This window comes from Biomphalaria glabrata, chromosome 16, assembly GCF_947242115.1.
Source record: "Biomphalaria glabrata chromosome 16, xgBioGlab47.1, whole genome shotgun sequence".
NCBI lineage: Eukaryota > Metazoa > Mollusca > Gastropoda > Planorbidae > Biomphalaria > Biomphalaria glabrata.
Window position 1 is genome coordinate 3,582,518 of NC_074726.1, and position 16,852 is coordinate 3,599,369.

The following is a 16,852-nucleotide window of genomic DNA, read 5'->3' on the forward strand; positions in this document are numbered from 1 at the left end:
TTATCTACAGTGTGATGCTTCGGACAAGGCTGATGCAGTTGCTGCTCTACAGTACGTGGGAAACAAATTGCATCCTGTCCGTTTCCTCAGCAGAAAATTACTCCCACGTGAATGTAAATACAGCATAATGGAGCGTGAGTTGTTAGCATTAACATGGGGAATTAAGAAGTTGGAACACTTCTTGTATTCACGTAAGTTCATTGTTTGGACTGATCACCTGAATCTCAAGTATCTCAAATCTGCAACCACCAATGCTCGTATTGCTAGATGGATATTATACCTTATGGACTTTGACTTTGAAATTCAGCACATAAAAGGTACAGACAACTTTTGGGCTGACCCATTGTCTAGGCTTACAGTTTGAACTCACATTATTGTCTCTGTCAGAAGCATACCTGGTATTGTAACGTTTTCAGACTGTACACGTCTCAGCAATCCAGTATGTACGTTGAATTTTTTCAACTATGATCGTCTCGTCAGAGAAGTTACTACTATTACTACTACTACTTGTATTATTATTGCTCAATTAAATTGACTGAATTATTCATCTCTTTGTGTTTTAATTGTACTTTGCACAAGACGCGTCGTCTCATCCAGTATTGAGAAGCATCGGAAGTCAAGTCTTAAGCTCGATATTTACAAACAATAAACAGTACATTGTAACCTGACGTCACAAGAGAAGGAACTGGACAAGTGGAACAGATGAAGATTAGTTTAGTTATATTATTAGTTTTATTATTACATATGCATTATTATTGATGAACTTGTTTTGTTTGGAAATGGAAAGATAATTCATGTATTTTATTAATGTTGATGCATAGAAACAAAGTATTCATTATTTCATACTTAAACTCGTAGGTGTAATTTGTTGAATTGTAATTAATTACTTATGTAATCATAAATCATAATATGTACTGTGTATTTTTGAGTAGTATTTTTTTAACCATGTTGTACTTCAATAAACAATGTCATTAATTAATTTTTCTTAGTGTACATAATATATACTTATATTTTCAGGGAAAATCTAGGGGAAGTAAGGGGGAGATGTCAAGAGCGTGGGTGTGTAAGATGTGAGATTGTGTGTGTGTTTGTTTATTTTATGGGTTGGCGTGTGAATTGTTTTATCACGGGATTTTCAAGGGGGGATAATTAGGTTTCTAGCGGTCAGTCTAGTAGTTGGAGAGCTGACCTGGTCTGAGTAGGGTGCTGGGGTTTTGTGTATTTCATAAGAGTGATATAATTGTGTGCTTTATTAAGTATTAAAGTATTATCGATATTCGTGAATATAAGGAGTTAGAGTTGATGTATCCTAAGTGTTGGTATTTGAGTTAAGCAAGTATTAACAAATGTAATTGAGAATCATACCCTAGATTACCGAGCCATATGTAAGTGGTAAAGAACTCATCCTTTGGGGATTGTGACTCAACCCCGCGAGTCCCCTTACAGACAGCAAAGAAACATTTGATTTGAGTGCAAGAATTTCCCACTGAAGCATATTCGTAATGTAAAGCTAATAAGAGAAACTATAATACAAATGTATAGATCATGGGGAGGTGTAATTGGAATATTTCACTTCAACAGTCTTAAAAATAGAAGTTAGTCAAAAACAAAAAAACAACAATATTTATTTCTTCCATATGAATATTCTTATCATCATATATGAACGATGAAGTTGGATTAATAGAAAATATGCCTTTACAACAAGCACAAGAGCAAAAGCCGGACAATCACAATGGCTATCGGACGGAAAATGTGACCTCAAAAAATGAAGATATGTACCCCTTTGCTGGACGTCTGGTGAATCTAAGTGAAGTTTAGTATTTTACAGCTTAAAAATATAGACTACAATTTATACTTGCTATCAATCGTCTTTATAAAATTATAGCTTTTAGTTATAATTTATAATATAATTTATAATAATTATTATATAATTTAGAAAATATTAGTAAAACAAATATTAAGCTTATTAGGCTTTCTTAACTCGTGTTACAGTTCCTTATCTAATAAAGTAAGTTCAGTAACAAGAGGAATGAAAAAAGATCAAAGCAAAAAAATGAAATGATTAATTCAGCTATAAACTGACTGTAACTATTTACAAACACAAGCGTCATGCCTGTTATTGTAATCGAAATTTGTATGAAAAGAAATAAGAACCACTCCCTTGTCTTTATTGACTTCAAGAAAGCTTTCGACAGAGTATGGCATGGGGCGGAAATAAGTACAATGTAAACCAAAACATAAAAGGTATCCAAAACCTCTATAAGCAGGCCACTTATGCAGTGTACCTCAGCAACAACAGAGGAGACTGGTTTAAAACAACAGTAGGCGGGGCCTACTCTAACGAACTCTTTTAATATCTTCCTTGAAAAGATAATGGAAAATGCTCTCGTGATCTACGAACGTTCTGTAAGCATTGAAGGAAGAAAAATTACTAGCCTGCGCTTTGCGGACGACGACATAGATCAGGGGTTCTCAACCTGTGGATCGCGACCCCTTGGGGGTCAATTGACGATTTGCCAAGGGTCGCCTTAGACCATCGAAAATATGAGTTGTTATTTTCTACTCTTCTATTGCTGTATGTGTGTGTTTCGGGGAAGGGGGGGGTCGCGGCAGAGTGGGGGATTGTAAAAAGTGGTCACCGAGCTTAAAAGGTTGAGAACCTCTGACATAGATGGTCATAGAGGGTCAGAGAAAGAAATAGCTGACTTGGTGATGCGCTTTAAAAAAAGGCTTAGAAAAGACTTCCACAGAATCAAATCCGAAAAAAAATGGGCTAAAAGCCATAGCGCTTTCAAAGGGATATCGGCATTGGTGGAGAAAAGGTGACAAGTGTCGTTAGTCTTATATAAGCTGTCTCAGACGAAGGAACCAAAACCTGAACTACTGGCTAGAATATCACAGTCTACAGCAACAATTTCAAAACTCAAAAACAATCTGAACAGATAAATGCATAGCCCTCGACACTAAAATCAGACTGCCACGCTCCCTGGTCACTGCCACATTCTTATATACTTGTGAATCTTGGACGCTGACAGCATAACTAGAGAGGAGTATCCTAGCAATGGAATTGAGATGCTTTAGAAGAATCCTAGGTATCACCTACAAAGTCCTCGCCATGAACGAGCTTAGAAACAGGGTCAGAAAGGCAATCGGGCCCCTCGATGAACTTACGACTAGAGTTAAAAAACGCAAAATGAAAACTTTATAGCCCTATCACAAAATCTTCACAGTTTAAAAAGAACATACTTCAGGAAAAACCCGACATAGCACTAGGAAAATGAAGAAGAGGCAGACATGGAAAGCGATTGATACAAGAATGGAGGGGCCTTTAAAAGAGATACTGCTCAAGGCAAAAGACAGAGAAGAGTGGAGAAAGACGGTCTACACATTATGTGTGGTACCCCCAACTGTTTAACAGACTAAGATTACTAAGGTGAAGGTAAAACAAACGGCAAAACATCAACTTTTCGACCATTTCTAATTAAAAAAGCATGCTAGTCCTAATAAATAAAAGAAAATTATCAATCTATATCTATATAAATAAATTGTAAAAGTTTAGAAAAGTTGTTACCTTTATGTACAATATGTTGATGATAGTAACGATATAGATATAAATCGAAGTGAAACACGTCAAAATGCTAGTGTCACAGCTCTATCACTTTTCCTGAAAAAAAGATTCGATATCTTAGGTTTTCACAGAAAACATATGACCTAGTTAAGTCCAGTGACCTATTTCAATGAAATGTGTTACAACAAGCAAGGGCAAGGACCAATCAGGCAACATGTGTCAACTAATATCTAGACCTATTAATTGTACGAGAATACCTATCTATCTATCTATCTATCTATCTATCTATCTATCTATCTATCTATCTATCTATCTATCTATCTATCTATCTATCTATCTATCTGTATATTTATATGTTAGAAACGAATGTGCATTTATTATCTGGCGCTTCAGGGTCGAATTTCGTTAAAGGGAAACAAAATTCATCGAAGTTCCTTCCTTTAACATTCTACAGAGAAATTTTCTGGTGTCTGGTAGGTCAGCAGTAGTACCGCCCTCTGACAGGCAATGAGGATGATCTAATGAATGTTGAGGGGAGGGCCTTGAAGGTATCTGTGAGGTCAGTTCTGTTGATATAACAATGGGATATATTGTTAAACTCTAATAAACGTTTAATCTCCAACCCTAGGTTCCCATATTTTCTTTGCTTTTCTATTTCCGTTTTTCTTAAATTATGAGACAATGGTACAGCGATATCAATAATGGTAGGTTTTTTTTTCTTGTTTTATCAATTAACAGCAGAACAGGGCGATTAAAATCTACCGTTTTGTCAAATAGGCCTAGCCCAGTATAATAAATGATCGGTAGACTCTTATGTGTCTTTTGGCGATTATTTGTAATAGGGATTAGTGTTGTTGTATTAATTTTGTAACTTGGTTATGGCGACCTAGGTAGGCAGATTCTAATATGGCTATATATATATATATATATATATATATATATATATATCTACAGGGCTTTTTTGTGACGATACTTACCGGTACGGCGTACCGGCACCTTTTTCAAATGAGGGGGAAAAGTATTACTTTTCTTGTATTTTAACGTTTATTATTGATATATTACTTGTTAAAAGTTAGGCAATTCATCACTGATGATTAAAGGCACCTATTTTTTTTTTTACAAAATAGCACTGTATATATACATAATATATTGTTCCTCAATACATATATATGTAATAGATTGTTCCTCAATACATATATATATATAATAGATTGTTCCTCAATACATATATATATATATAATAGATTGTTCCTCAATATATATATATATATATGTATATATATATATATATATATATATATATATATATAATAGATTGTTCCTCAATACATATATAAATAGATTGTTCCTCAATACATATATATATATATATATAATAGATTGTTCCTCAATACATATATATATAATAGATTGTTCCTCAATACATATATATATAATAGATTGTTCCTCAATATATATTATATATATATATATAATAGATTGTTCCTCAATACATATATATAGTAGATTGTTCCTCAATACATACATATATATAATAGATTGTTCCTCAATACATATATATATATATAATACATTGTTCCTCAATACATACATATATAATAGATTGTTCCTCAATATATATATATAATTGATTGTTCCTCAATACATATATATATTGTGATGTTGCTAGTTCAGGCTGTCTTGAAGTCAACCAATTACTCTGCAATCGTTTGGGTGTAATTGTCCGGGTGTATTACGTGTAGTTGCACAACAATACAAACAAGAACTGGCACATCGATTTTAACTAGTGAAGAGATGTAGTCGACTCTGATGAACTATTCAACATGTATTTATTATGATAAAAGGGCCACAGTAGAAGTCTCTGTCACTAAACACGTCGTTACCCTGGAATGTTCTATCGCTAACTGATTTTCCGGTCTCTAACCCAACATATCCCAAACGTCACTAGTCCCGTTCAATATGCGTCTACTATGGTGCGTCGCTAAATAACTAAAATAACTAACCTATATAAATAAGGTGTCTAACAGATTCCTCCCCCCCTTGAAAAAAAAATATGTCAATATTTTTCCACTACTGTCAAGTCTTACAAGGGCATTTTCAATTTAAGGGGAAGACCACAAACATAAAATCTTGATCTCTTCATCTTGACATCTTCATCTTGACAGTTCCTCATATTCATGTCAATGTTCATAACAGTTCATAACATTCCAGAATCATCTTCATTGGTATACAGTTCATCATAGAGGAAAATGTGGCATCCTATGGGCATGTCCTACACATCTCAAATGTTCTTCACTGGCAGTAATCTGATAAAATACAATATTTCAAAAAACAATTACAGACTTTATTTACACATTCAATACATTTTTTCTTACCACCCTTTTATACGCTTTTGTCCATTTTTCTTTTATACTCACCCTTTTCCATAGAACTAACTTTCGTCAATGATATATGAAATGATTCACACAAAAAAAATATCCATACTTACTTTTAAATGCTTAACATCAACTTTACTTATCTCCCTTTTCATAACATATAAATGGTGTCAATATATTAATATATATTACATAATCAATATAATCATAGTTTATTTACAAAACTGTTTCACTTCAATGTCATTCTAGACAATAAATCAGCTACAATATTCACAGCTCCACTAATAGCTTTCACTTCAAATTTATACTCCTGTAGTGCTAAGAACCATCTATAAACACGACTGTTTTTCATGCTCGTTTGCTGTATATACTGAATAGGTTTATGATCAGTTAATAATATGAATTTCCTTCCTATTAAATAGCTCTCTAGCTTAGTAATTACCCATATTACAGCTAAGGCTTCTCTTTCAATGACACTATATTTTTTCTCTGCCTCTGACAATTTTCTACTTACATATAATATAGGATGTAAGTTATCATAGTTCTGCATTAAACAACCACCAATAGCATTACCAGATGCATCAGTTGTGACATAAAATATTTTGTCTTTATCAGGTAGTCTTAATATTAGTTCATGACTAAAAACATCTTTAATTCTGTCAATAGCTTTCACACATTCCTCATTACAAACTACTTTTTGAGGTTTTCCTTTTTTAAGTAAGTCATTTAGTGGATTCACTATTTCTGCTAAGTTTTTTATAAACTTTCTGTAATAATTTACTATTCCCAATATACTTTTAATTTGTCTTTTTGTTGTAGGTATTTCAATATTAAGTACTTTCTTTATGTTATCTTCAATAGGGCTAATCATGTTGTTATTTATTTTATGTCCTAAGAAAATTATTTCCTCCAATCCTATTTCTACTTTTTCTGCTTGAATTGTAAGTCCACTTTCTTTTATTATTTTGAATACTTCTTTTACATCTACCAAATGTTCCTCCCAACTATTATTAAAAATACATATGTCATCTAAATAGCAAATAACATTTTCTTTGTTTCCAATTATCATGTTCATCATTCTATTAAATGTGGCAGGTGCATTTACTAATCCAAAACTCATATAATTCCATTGAAAAATACCATATGGTGTTACAAATGCTGTGTAAGGTTTTGCATTTTCTGTTAAAGGTATTTGCCAATAACCTTTAGTTAAATCTAATTTAGTAAAAAATTTTGCTCCATTTAATTTATGTAAAATATCCTCTATATTTGGCATTGGATATGGGTCAAATTCTGTGATGTTGTTAAGTTTCCTATAATCAATACATAACCTTATATCTCCATTCTTCTTTTTGGCTATCACAATTGGTGAAGCATAAGGAGATGTTGATGGTTCAATTATACCTGATTCTAGTAAATTGTCTATTTCTTTCTTTACTTTGTCTTGTAAATGTAGCGGTATTCTATATGGCTTAAGCTTGATAGGTTTTGAGTCTGTTACTTTAATGTCATGTTTAATAATATTAGTTTTTCCTGGTATGCTGGAAAAAATTTCTTTGTATTCCTGTATTATTTTAGTTATATCTTTTGACTTTTCCTTAGTTAAATTATTAAGATTAATCTTTTGCCAAGTTTGATTCTCTTTTGTTTCTATTACAGGTATTTCCTTAATATCATTTTCATTGTGATTTTCATTTGTTATTATCATCAAGCATTCTTCTCTTTCTGAAAATTTATTTTCTATTTCCTCCTGAATGTTTTGTATTAACTCATCTTCTCTATCATGATACAGTTTCAAATTATTTATGTGATATGTTTTAATTTTCCCATTTATTTCAATTTGATAATTCACATCATTAATTTGTTTTATCACCTTAAATGGACCTTTCCATTGTTTACCAATTTTATTTTTCAGGTCATTTATTAATATTAATACATTGTTTCCTACTTCTAGTGTTTTCAATTGTCTTTTCTTATTTATATTCTCATGAGCACTTTGTTTGTACTTCTTGTTGTTGTTATATGCTTGAGTCCATATTTCTTTCAATTCTGTTGTGATTGTTGTTTCACTGTCATTATTTAATTTATTCTCATTGCCTATTAGATTTTCTTTAAAAACATCTAATTCATCTCTGGGTTTTCTTCCATGTATTATTTCATATGGTGAAAATTGTGTTGCTTCATGGATGTTGTTTCTATGAGCAAATAGTACATAGTTAATGTAATGATCCCACTTGTTCTGATTATTCTGAATTATCTTTGTTAGTGATCTTTTTAATGATCCACCATATCGTTCACATAAACCGTTACTCTCCGGGTGGTAAACCGAAGAGTATATGTGTTGTATATTGTATTGTTTAGTCCATTTCTTAAATTGTTCTGACTTAAACTGAGATCCCTGATCACTCAATATAATTTTAGGTATACCATGTCTTGTAATTACTTTTTGAGTTATGGCATTAATGATATTTTCTGCACTTGTATTTGATAATGGGATTGCCTCTGGGTATCTACTAAACATGTCTATTACTGTTAGAATGTATTTGTTATTATTTTCAGTTTGAATTAAAGGACCTATTAAATCAATAGATACTTTCTGAAATGGTGCCGTAGGTTCATCCATTTCTTGAATAGGTGCTTTATTCACTAGGCTTTTGTTAGATCTCTTTTGACATATGTCACATGAGTTTATGTATTTGTTGATTGTTGCTTTCATTTTGGGCCAAAATACTTGTTTTGACAAGTTCCTATAACATTTCTTTACTCCCCTATGTGCTGCTAAATTATTATCATGTGTCATGATTAAAACATCTTTCCAATATTTCTGTGGTAAGACAAGTTGTTTTATTTTCTTGTTATCATTACTTGTTTGTCTAAACAATATTTTATTCTCTATACAAAATTTCTCCATTGGATTATTATTGTTTTTATCTGATATTCTTGAATAAATTTTCCCAATAATATTGTCATTCATTTGTTCTAATGCAAATGTGGGTGTTGTTTCTTTTTCACTTTGAGATATTTGTGTTTCCAGACTATTTTGTGTTTCATTTTCTATCTCACTTTCCTTAACATCTGTATTTTCTATTTGTATTACATTACTGGTTTCTTTTTCTTCATCCTTACTTATTACATTTATTGTATTTTCCTGTTTCTCATCTTGTTTATCCATTGATCTTGTTATTACCATACTTGTTATATTTTGTGTTTCTATGTTTCCATGATTTTGTCTTATGTTTTTGTATTTGTTTTGCCAGTCTTCTAATTCTTTTCTTGAACATTCTTTAACTCCTTTTATGTTTCCTACTAACATATCATATCTCATTTCTGGTATTGCAATGCCATCACAATAACCAGTGAAAAATGGAGTTTCAATGTACACCCTTATAGCTTTAAATTCCCTTACAGTGCCATCTGCTAATTCTACTTTCTTAGTAAACCCTTTATACCAATGAGGTTTGACAAATTTAGTTTTTACTGCCAAAGTGTTACAACCTGAATCCCTGATTAATTCCACCGGAATTCTATCTACAAACCCTGGGTACACTGCAAAATTGTTCCTATTTCCTTCCATGAAATATACCCTATCTGTACCTTTACTTTTGTATTCCCTACTGTAACTCCTATTTCTATAATTTCCCCTGTCATTCCTATCTCTACTCCTATATCTACTGTTATTTTGTTCATTGTATCTATTTCTACTTCCAGATCTACTATTCCCTCTTCTACAGTTAGCTGCTATATGACCTTTTCCTTGACATTTAAAACAGGTTATTTCACTATATTTTCTATTTCCACTATTTGATCTGTTTCTATTTCTACTTCTATCAACATTTTCTTTGGTGTATCCTATTAAATCTACTTTGCTCTTATCTCTATCAGAAAATGGTTTATTTGGATATGCATTTTTGTATACTCTCATTATCTCTGTTATTTCATCTATAGTTTTTGGGTTTCTTTCTCTAATAAAAGATTGTAATTGAGGATCACATTTATTTACAAAGTTGTCCACTAGAATAAAATTTTTTAATCCTTCATAAGAGTTTGTTACTTTTTCTAATTTTACCCACTTATTGAAAAAATCCTTTTCCATATTAATGGTAGTTTGGGGTTCTATTCCTAATGATGGTATATTGTCAAAGTATTTCTTTCTAAAAGTTGTAGCATTATGACCATAGGCATTCAATAACTCTCTTTTTAAAACCTGATAGCTATCATCAATATGATGGTCATGATTTTGGCATATTGTTAGAGCTTGACCATGAACAAAGTCTATCAGTATTTCAGACCATTCTTCTTCAGGCATATTAAATGTAGACATTTTTGCCTCATATCTTTTCAGGAAATCACCAATGTCATCCTTCTGTTCATCAAAACTTTGTATTTTTCTCTTTAGCCATGTTTGTGAATTAGGGTTGTCTCTTTGAGTGGTATAATTATTTGAGTTATTTGTGTTATTTCCTTGTTCAGTTTGGGCTCTGGCTTGTGCTGCATCCAATCTCATCTTCTCCATTTTAGCTTCATGTTCTCGGTCCTCTTTTTGCTTCTCATATTCTTCCTTTCTGATCCTATCTTGTCTCTCTATCTCTTGTCTTTGACGTTCTTCTTGTCTTTCTATCTCTTGTCTTTGACGTTCCGTTTCCTCCTTCACAACTTGCTGTACATAAGCTGCTAAGTCCTTTCCTTTTAACTCCATGGCCTTTCCATCCTGCATAGCTGTTTCCTTAACCTCCTTAAGGTCCACATATGATGATGTAGCCATTGTGTTTTATATTTTATATATATTTTTACTTAGCCTATATTAGTTATGGCTATACTTTAAACTTATTTTATATTTAAGTTTTTCCACACTTTTATACAAATTTTTAAATGTTATGTCTCTATCTATAGATTTATTAAATGTATAAATCTAGTCTGAGTTATTATGGTTATATTCAAATCTGTATATTGGATCTAGTATCACACAAATTTAAATCCAGTATATTATAGTATGTATAATATTACCATTTAGATCTAGTTATCAAGAGCACTATGACTTTTAGATCTAGTATGAATAACTATGATCAATTTTAAAATCTGGTATGACTGAAGTCACAGTGAAGTGTTTAGAGTAAATTCAAAGACTGTCTAGAGTCTAGATCTAGAGTAGATTATGGTTCTATTTAACCATACGAAACAAATATGTTTATACAATGTCAAATATATCTTCAACAAGATATATATATCTAGAATGTACTACCTTCATTCATCTTCAACTTAATAATATTTCAAAGTAGAGTCTAGATAATTAAATTGTACCAAAGAGATGTACAACAATTTGCAGATCTAAATTTAGCCAGACGATAGTGTTTGACTACATAGCCAGTTTCGGCATTATTCTCATGGCAAAATCATAATTGATTTTAACCGCTCAAACTAAAATTATTTTAGTCTGATTCACAGTAAAAGAATCCTACCCGCACTTTCTATCATTAAGTGAAAAAAAAAAAAAAATACAGATCTAATTAAATTAATAAAAATAAATAATTTAAAATAATATAAACAAATGAAATAATTAAATGAGACTATCACTATGGGTTGGGATGTGACAATATGGCACACAATGATAACGTCACGAAGTAACCAGGCAACAACGGATATGACGTTTACACAAACAAAACAAATTACAATCCTAAATATATAATATAGCTTTTCATCTAAATTACGTCTTCTACCCCGACGGGTTTTAAGGCGCACCACCTGATTTTACTCAGGCTAACGTACCAAATTTAGACAAAATCTATTTCTAAGGGCAATCTAAACATATACTAATAAGAAAAATGGCACTTAGCTTTTGATAAGAAAGATCCCTTTGTTCGGACTCCCGAATATGCTAGATCACAACAAATTCCACTGCCTCTCTTCCAGTTCTGACTCTGTTCTCCGGTGCTACCAGTATCCCACGTAATGCCACAGATGTCCTGATATGCCACAGCAAAATGTTCCAGTTTCTTCGACGACTGTTGATGAGCGTATGTGTAGTTCCGACGACCTTGTGTACACAGTTACTGACGAATAGGTTAACGGTTCTTCTGGCGATGACTTGACTTGTGTAGACGACTACTGACAAATAACAGTCTCTTGACGGCAACTTGATCTGGACGACTGACGAATAACGAATTTCTTGACGATGACTTGATCTGGGCTGACGAATAACGACTTTCTTGACGATGACTTGATCTGGGCTGACGAATAACGACTTTCTCGACGATGACTTGATCTGGGCTGACGAATAACGGTTCTCTAAAATAGTTCACTGCTTCTGCTGCTACTCTGGTAGTACGACGAAGTTTGCTGTTGTACTCTGCTTCACTAGACCAAACTGTCCAATGTAGACTAGGTGAAACCAAGGTCACCTCCGACGACGTTCCGTTAGACGATTAACGGTTTTCAACGAAATTAAGTGGATGTAGCTGTTTCCACAACTTCACTGCTAACAAGTCTAGATATGGTCTAGACCGACGAATACTAGATATATCAATGTTCAGTACTGATAAAGATTACTTCACTAACCTTCCAAAGGTTAAACACAGTGACCGTTATAAACGTGGCAAGCAACCGGTTCAATGAGCAAACTGCTCCACAAGAATCTCTCCAAGGGTAAGACGACAGAGCGATTTCGATTTAGTTAGCTACCAAACTTGTAGTACTCACAATATTTCTGACAGCGGGCAAACTGTCCTTCTCGAAACTGACGAGGTAAAACTTGATACTCGACGTGGCTCCTACGACGAAGAAAAAATATGTCCAACAGGTTCACTAACGATCTCTCACCCGTTATGAATGAACGGTTTCTCTGGTTGTAGGTCGGTTCAGCATATGAAGATCAGGCGTTGCGATGATTACGGTCCTGACGAAGGTCACCCTGAGTTAACGGCTCGTCGAACGTGCGATCAAACAGGCGATGACTGTATGTAGATCTAGAACAAAGTCACTCTGTGATGCTGCTGTGTTCAGCCGTACTCCGATGAAATCTTATAACTTCGAGTGCACGACCCTCACCTGAGTAAACGTTCTGCTTCGAGGTCCGGTACGATGTTCGGCTTCGAGGTTCGGCTTCGAGGTTCGGGGTCGCCACTGTGATGTTGCTAGTTCAGGCTGTCTTGAAGTCAACCAATTACTCTGCAATCGTTTGGGTGTAATTGTCCGGGTGTATTACGTGTAGTTGCACAACAATACAAACAAGAACTGGCACATCGATTTTAACTAGTGAAGAGATGTAGTCGACTCTGATGAACTATTCAACATGTATTTATTATGATAAAAGGGCCACAGTAGAAGTCTCTGTCACTAAACACGTCGTTACCCTGGAATGTTCTATCGCTAACTGATTTTCCGGTCTCTAACCCAACATATCCCAAACGTCACTAGTCCCGTTCAATATGCGTCTACTATGGTGCGTCGCTAAATAACTAAAATAACTAACCTATATAAATAAGGTGTCTAACAATATATAATAGATTGTTCCTCAATACATATATATATATAATAGATTGTTCCTCAATACATATATATAATAGATTCTTCATCAATACATATTTATAGTAGATTGTTCCTCAATACATATATATATTTATATATAATAGATTGTTCCTCAATACATATATATAATAGATTGTTCCTCAATACATACATATATATATATATATAATAGATTGTTCCACAAAACATATATATATATAATAGATTGTTCCTCAATACATATATATATAATAGATTGTTCCTCAATACATATATATATAATAGATTGTTCCTCAATACATATATATATATAATAGATTGTTCCTCAATATATATATATAATAGATTGTTCCTCAATACATATATATAATAGATTGTTCCTCAATACATATATATAATAGATTGTTCCTGAATATATATATATATATATATATATATATATATATATATATATATATATATATATAATAGATTGTTCCTGAATACATATATATATATAATAGATTGTTCCTGATTACATATATATATAATAGATTGTTCCTGAATACATATATATATAATAGATTGTTCCTGAATACATATATATATATAATAGATTGTTCCTGAATACATATATATATAATAGATTGTTCCTGAATATATATATATATATATATAATAGATTGTTCCTGAATACATATATATATATAATAGATTGTTCCTGAATACATATATATATATAATAGATTGTTCCTGAATACATATATATATAATAGATTGTTCCTTAATATATATATATATATATAATAGATTGTTCCTGAATACATATATATATAATAGATTGTTCCTGAATACATACATATATAATAGATTGTTCCTGAATACATATATATATATAATAGATTGTTCCTGAATACATATATATATATAATAGATTGTTCCTGAATACATATATATATATAATAGATTGTTCCTGAATACATATATATATATAATAGATTGTTCCTGAATAGATATATATATAATAGATTGTTCCTGAATACAGTACTACAAAGTGTTTCCTCGTTCATCATTTTTTTTCTTTTTTTATTAAAACTGGGTGACCTAGTAAAGGAAAGTCTAACCCTTTCTCCTATTTTCCATATCATCAAGTAGAGAGATTTTATTCCCCCCAAAAAAATCTTATTTGCATTGTTACATATGGTTGCTGTGACGATGTAAAAGAGAAGGTCCACTGCCAACAGCAAACAGGATTTGCATTTGTGGAACAAAGGAAAGATTTGTGTAACTATGACCATCACTATTTTGTTGGATTTAAACGGGATTTTCAAAGCTGAATCTTGTTTAACAATGTTTACAAAATCAGAATAGTTTCAGTTTGCATGTATTTCATCTACCGATCGTTATTTGACTCCTGGGCTGTATTCTACAAAGATTTAAATACTAACACAAGAAGGAAATTATATATATATATATGTATAAAAGAGTACATTAACAAATAAGAACTATAGTATATATCTATAATTCTCTTCATGGCCCAACAGTTAAGACATTAAGACATAAAGAAAAGATGCCACATAATTTCGTCGATGTCTGTGGCTCTCATGTCTCGCTTGCAGACATCTCTGTAAGTAAGTCTTGGGCGGCCTTTTCCATCCACAAGCTCAGCATATAGGATATCTTTCGGGATTCTACCATGTGGCATACGAGTGACATGTCCGAGCCAGCGTGGTCTTCTTTGTGTCAGGAGAGCATACATGCTGTTCATATTGGCTAGTCTCAAAACTTGCTGATTGGAGACATGGTCCCTCCAAGAGATGCGCATTTTGCGTCTCAGGCAGCGCAAGTGGAAACTATTCAATCTGTGCTCTTGGTACATGTATGTTGACCAGCTTTTACTGCCATAAAGAAGAGTGCTCACAACACAGGCATGGTAGAAAAGGATTTTGGTTGCTGTGGTCAATTTAGCATTTTCCCAGACGCTCATGGAGAGTTTTGTCAATGCTGTAGTAGCTTTACCTATCCTTTTTGTCAGCTCGATGTCTAAATCTAGGTTGCTGGCAATTGTTGAACCCAAGTAGGTAAATTCCTGAACCACCGTAAGGGTGTGGTTCCCAATATGTATCACAGGTATTTCTGCGACGTCTTGTGCCAGGTTTTCGGTCTTGGAGAGAATTATTGTGAGGCTAAACTGTTGACAAGCAGCATTCACTAGCTTTTAATGTATAATGAGTTATTTACTATCTTATTTTCAATAAAGAATAGTTTTATTAGTAATAAAAAATAGTTGAAAGCTGTCAGCTGCAATAATGTGTTTAGATTTAAAGTTGCTATTATATATTGTAGTTGATGTATACCTACAAAAGTAGCTAGGGTAATATTTTACAAAACCCATAACAAAAGAAGCATCGCTTAGATAATCCTGCGGGGTCATGTGATTGTCTTTACTACACTGGCTTGATGACAGCGTTAGAGTTAGGGTTACCAAACGTCCGCTAAAAGAGGAAATGACCTCCTGTTTAGGGGCATTGGCCTAGTCTTCAAAATGTTGAAATGAACGTCATTCACCTTGTAAACCTCAATGATTTTATATTGCCGACACATCGAATGCAATCTTCCAAATCTTCTGGTATTAAACATATAATAGATAATGTTTTGACAACTTAATTGATATTATTCTTTATTTCATTCTCGGTTAGAATGCTGAAGTTGAGAGTGTGGTTTGTTTTCTGTTGTTGTTTTTTTAATGAGCACATTCTTAACTTCAAACTCAGCGAGAGGTCTACTCTTCTCACATTGGGCCAGATGAAAATTTTAACCGTTTTTTTATTGCCCTAATGATGAAGTACTGTGAAAAGTCCCAGATACTATGGTACATGATATCAGTGCCGGCTTTTAGGTAAGTGGGGGTTCTAGGGGAAGGTCTCCCCAAATGAAAATTTAACATAAACAACGAAAAACTAAAATCACGCAATTTATTACAAACATTTTATTTTTTGTATCTATATCAAATACAATACGTTTTCGACATATTATTTATTGCTAATTAAAGATTGCAATAAGCCTGGATCTTTCAAAACGAAGTCAGTATCCTGGGTATCGTCTGCATCGCTTGAACCAGCATCTTCCATGACCGTGTTCATGACATTTTTCTGCAAATAAGCCGATTTTTTGACCACTTCTTTTAAATCCATCCGCTTTTCGTTTGCCTTTTAATGCATCTGGCTCGAAATAACATCTCAACATTCTACACCACAAGGTCTTCTAGAATTGGTAGTTTAACAGGTAAATCTAAAATCTAGAGTAATGTTTGAGATTCGATCCAAGTTTCCCTTTTTTTTTCTCTTAAAAAAAAACTGATTTAGTCCTATACGAGGTCCCCTCACCAATCAGAGACCCTAGGCGGCTTCGTAGTTTGTCTATGCCAAAG

The 16,852-nt window shown here is 32.8% G+C and overlaps 1 protein-coding gene across 2 annotated transcripts in view; it reads right to left on the bottom strand.

The window, feature by feature from the left end:
* LOC106080295 (uncharacterized) overlaps window positions 1-16,852 on the bottom strand; it is a 95,222-nt gene that overhangs the window by 65,285 nt on the left and 13,085 nt on the right. For both annotated transcript variants that reach the window (XM_056013684.1, XM_056013683.1), the window contains exon 3: window positions 3,572-4,134. The gene's annotated coding sequence lies outside the window, so the exon portion shown is untranslated. The remainder of the gene's footprint in view (window positions 1-3,571; window positions 4,135-16,852) is intronic.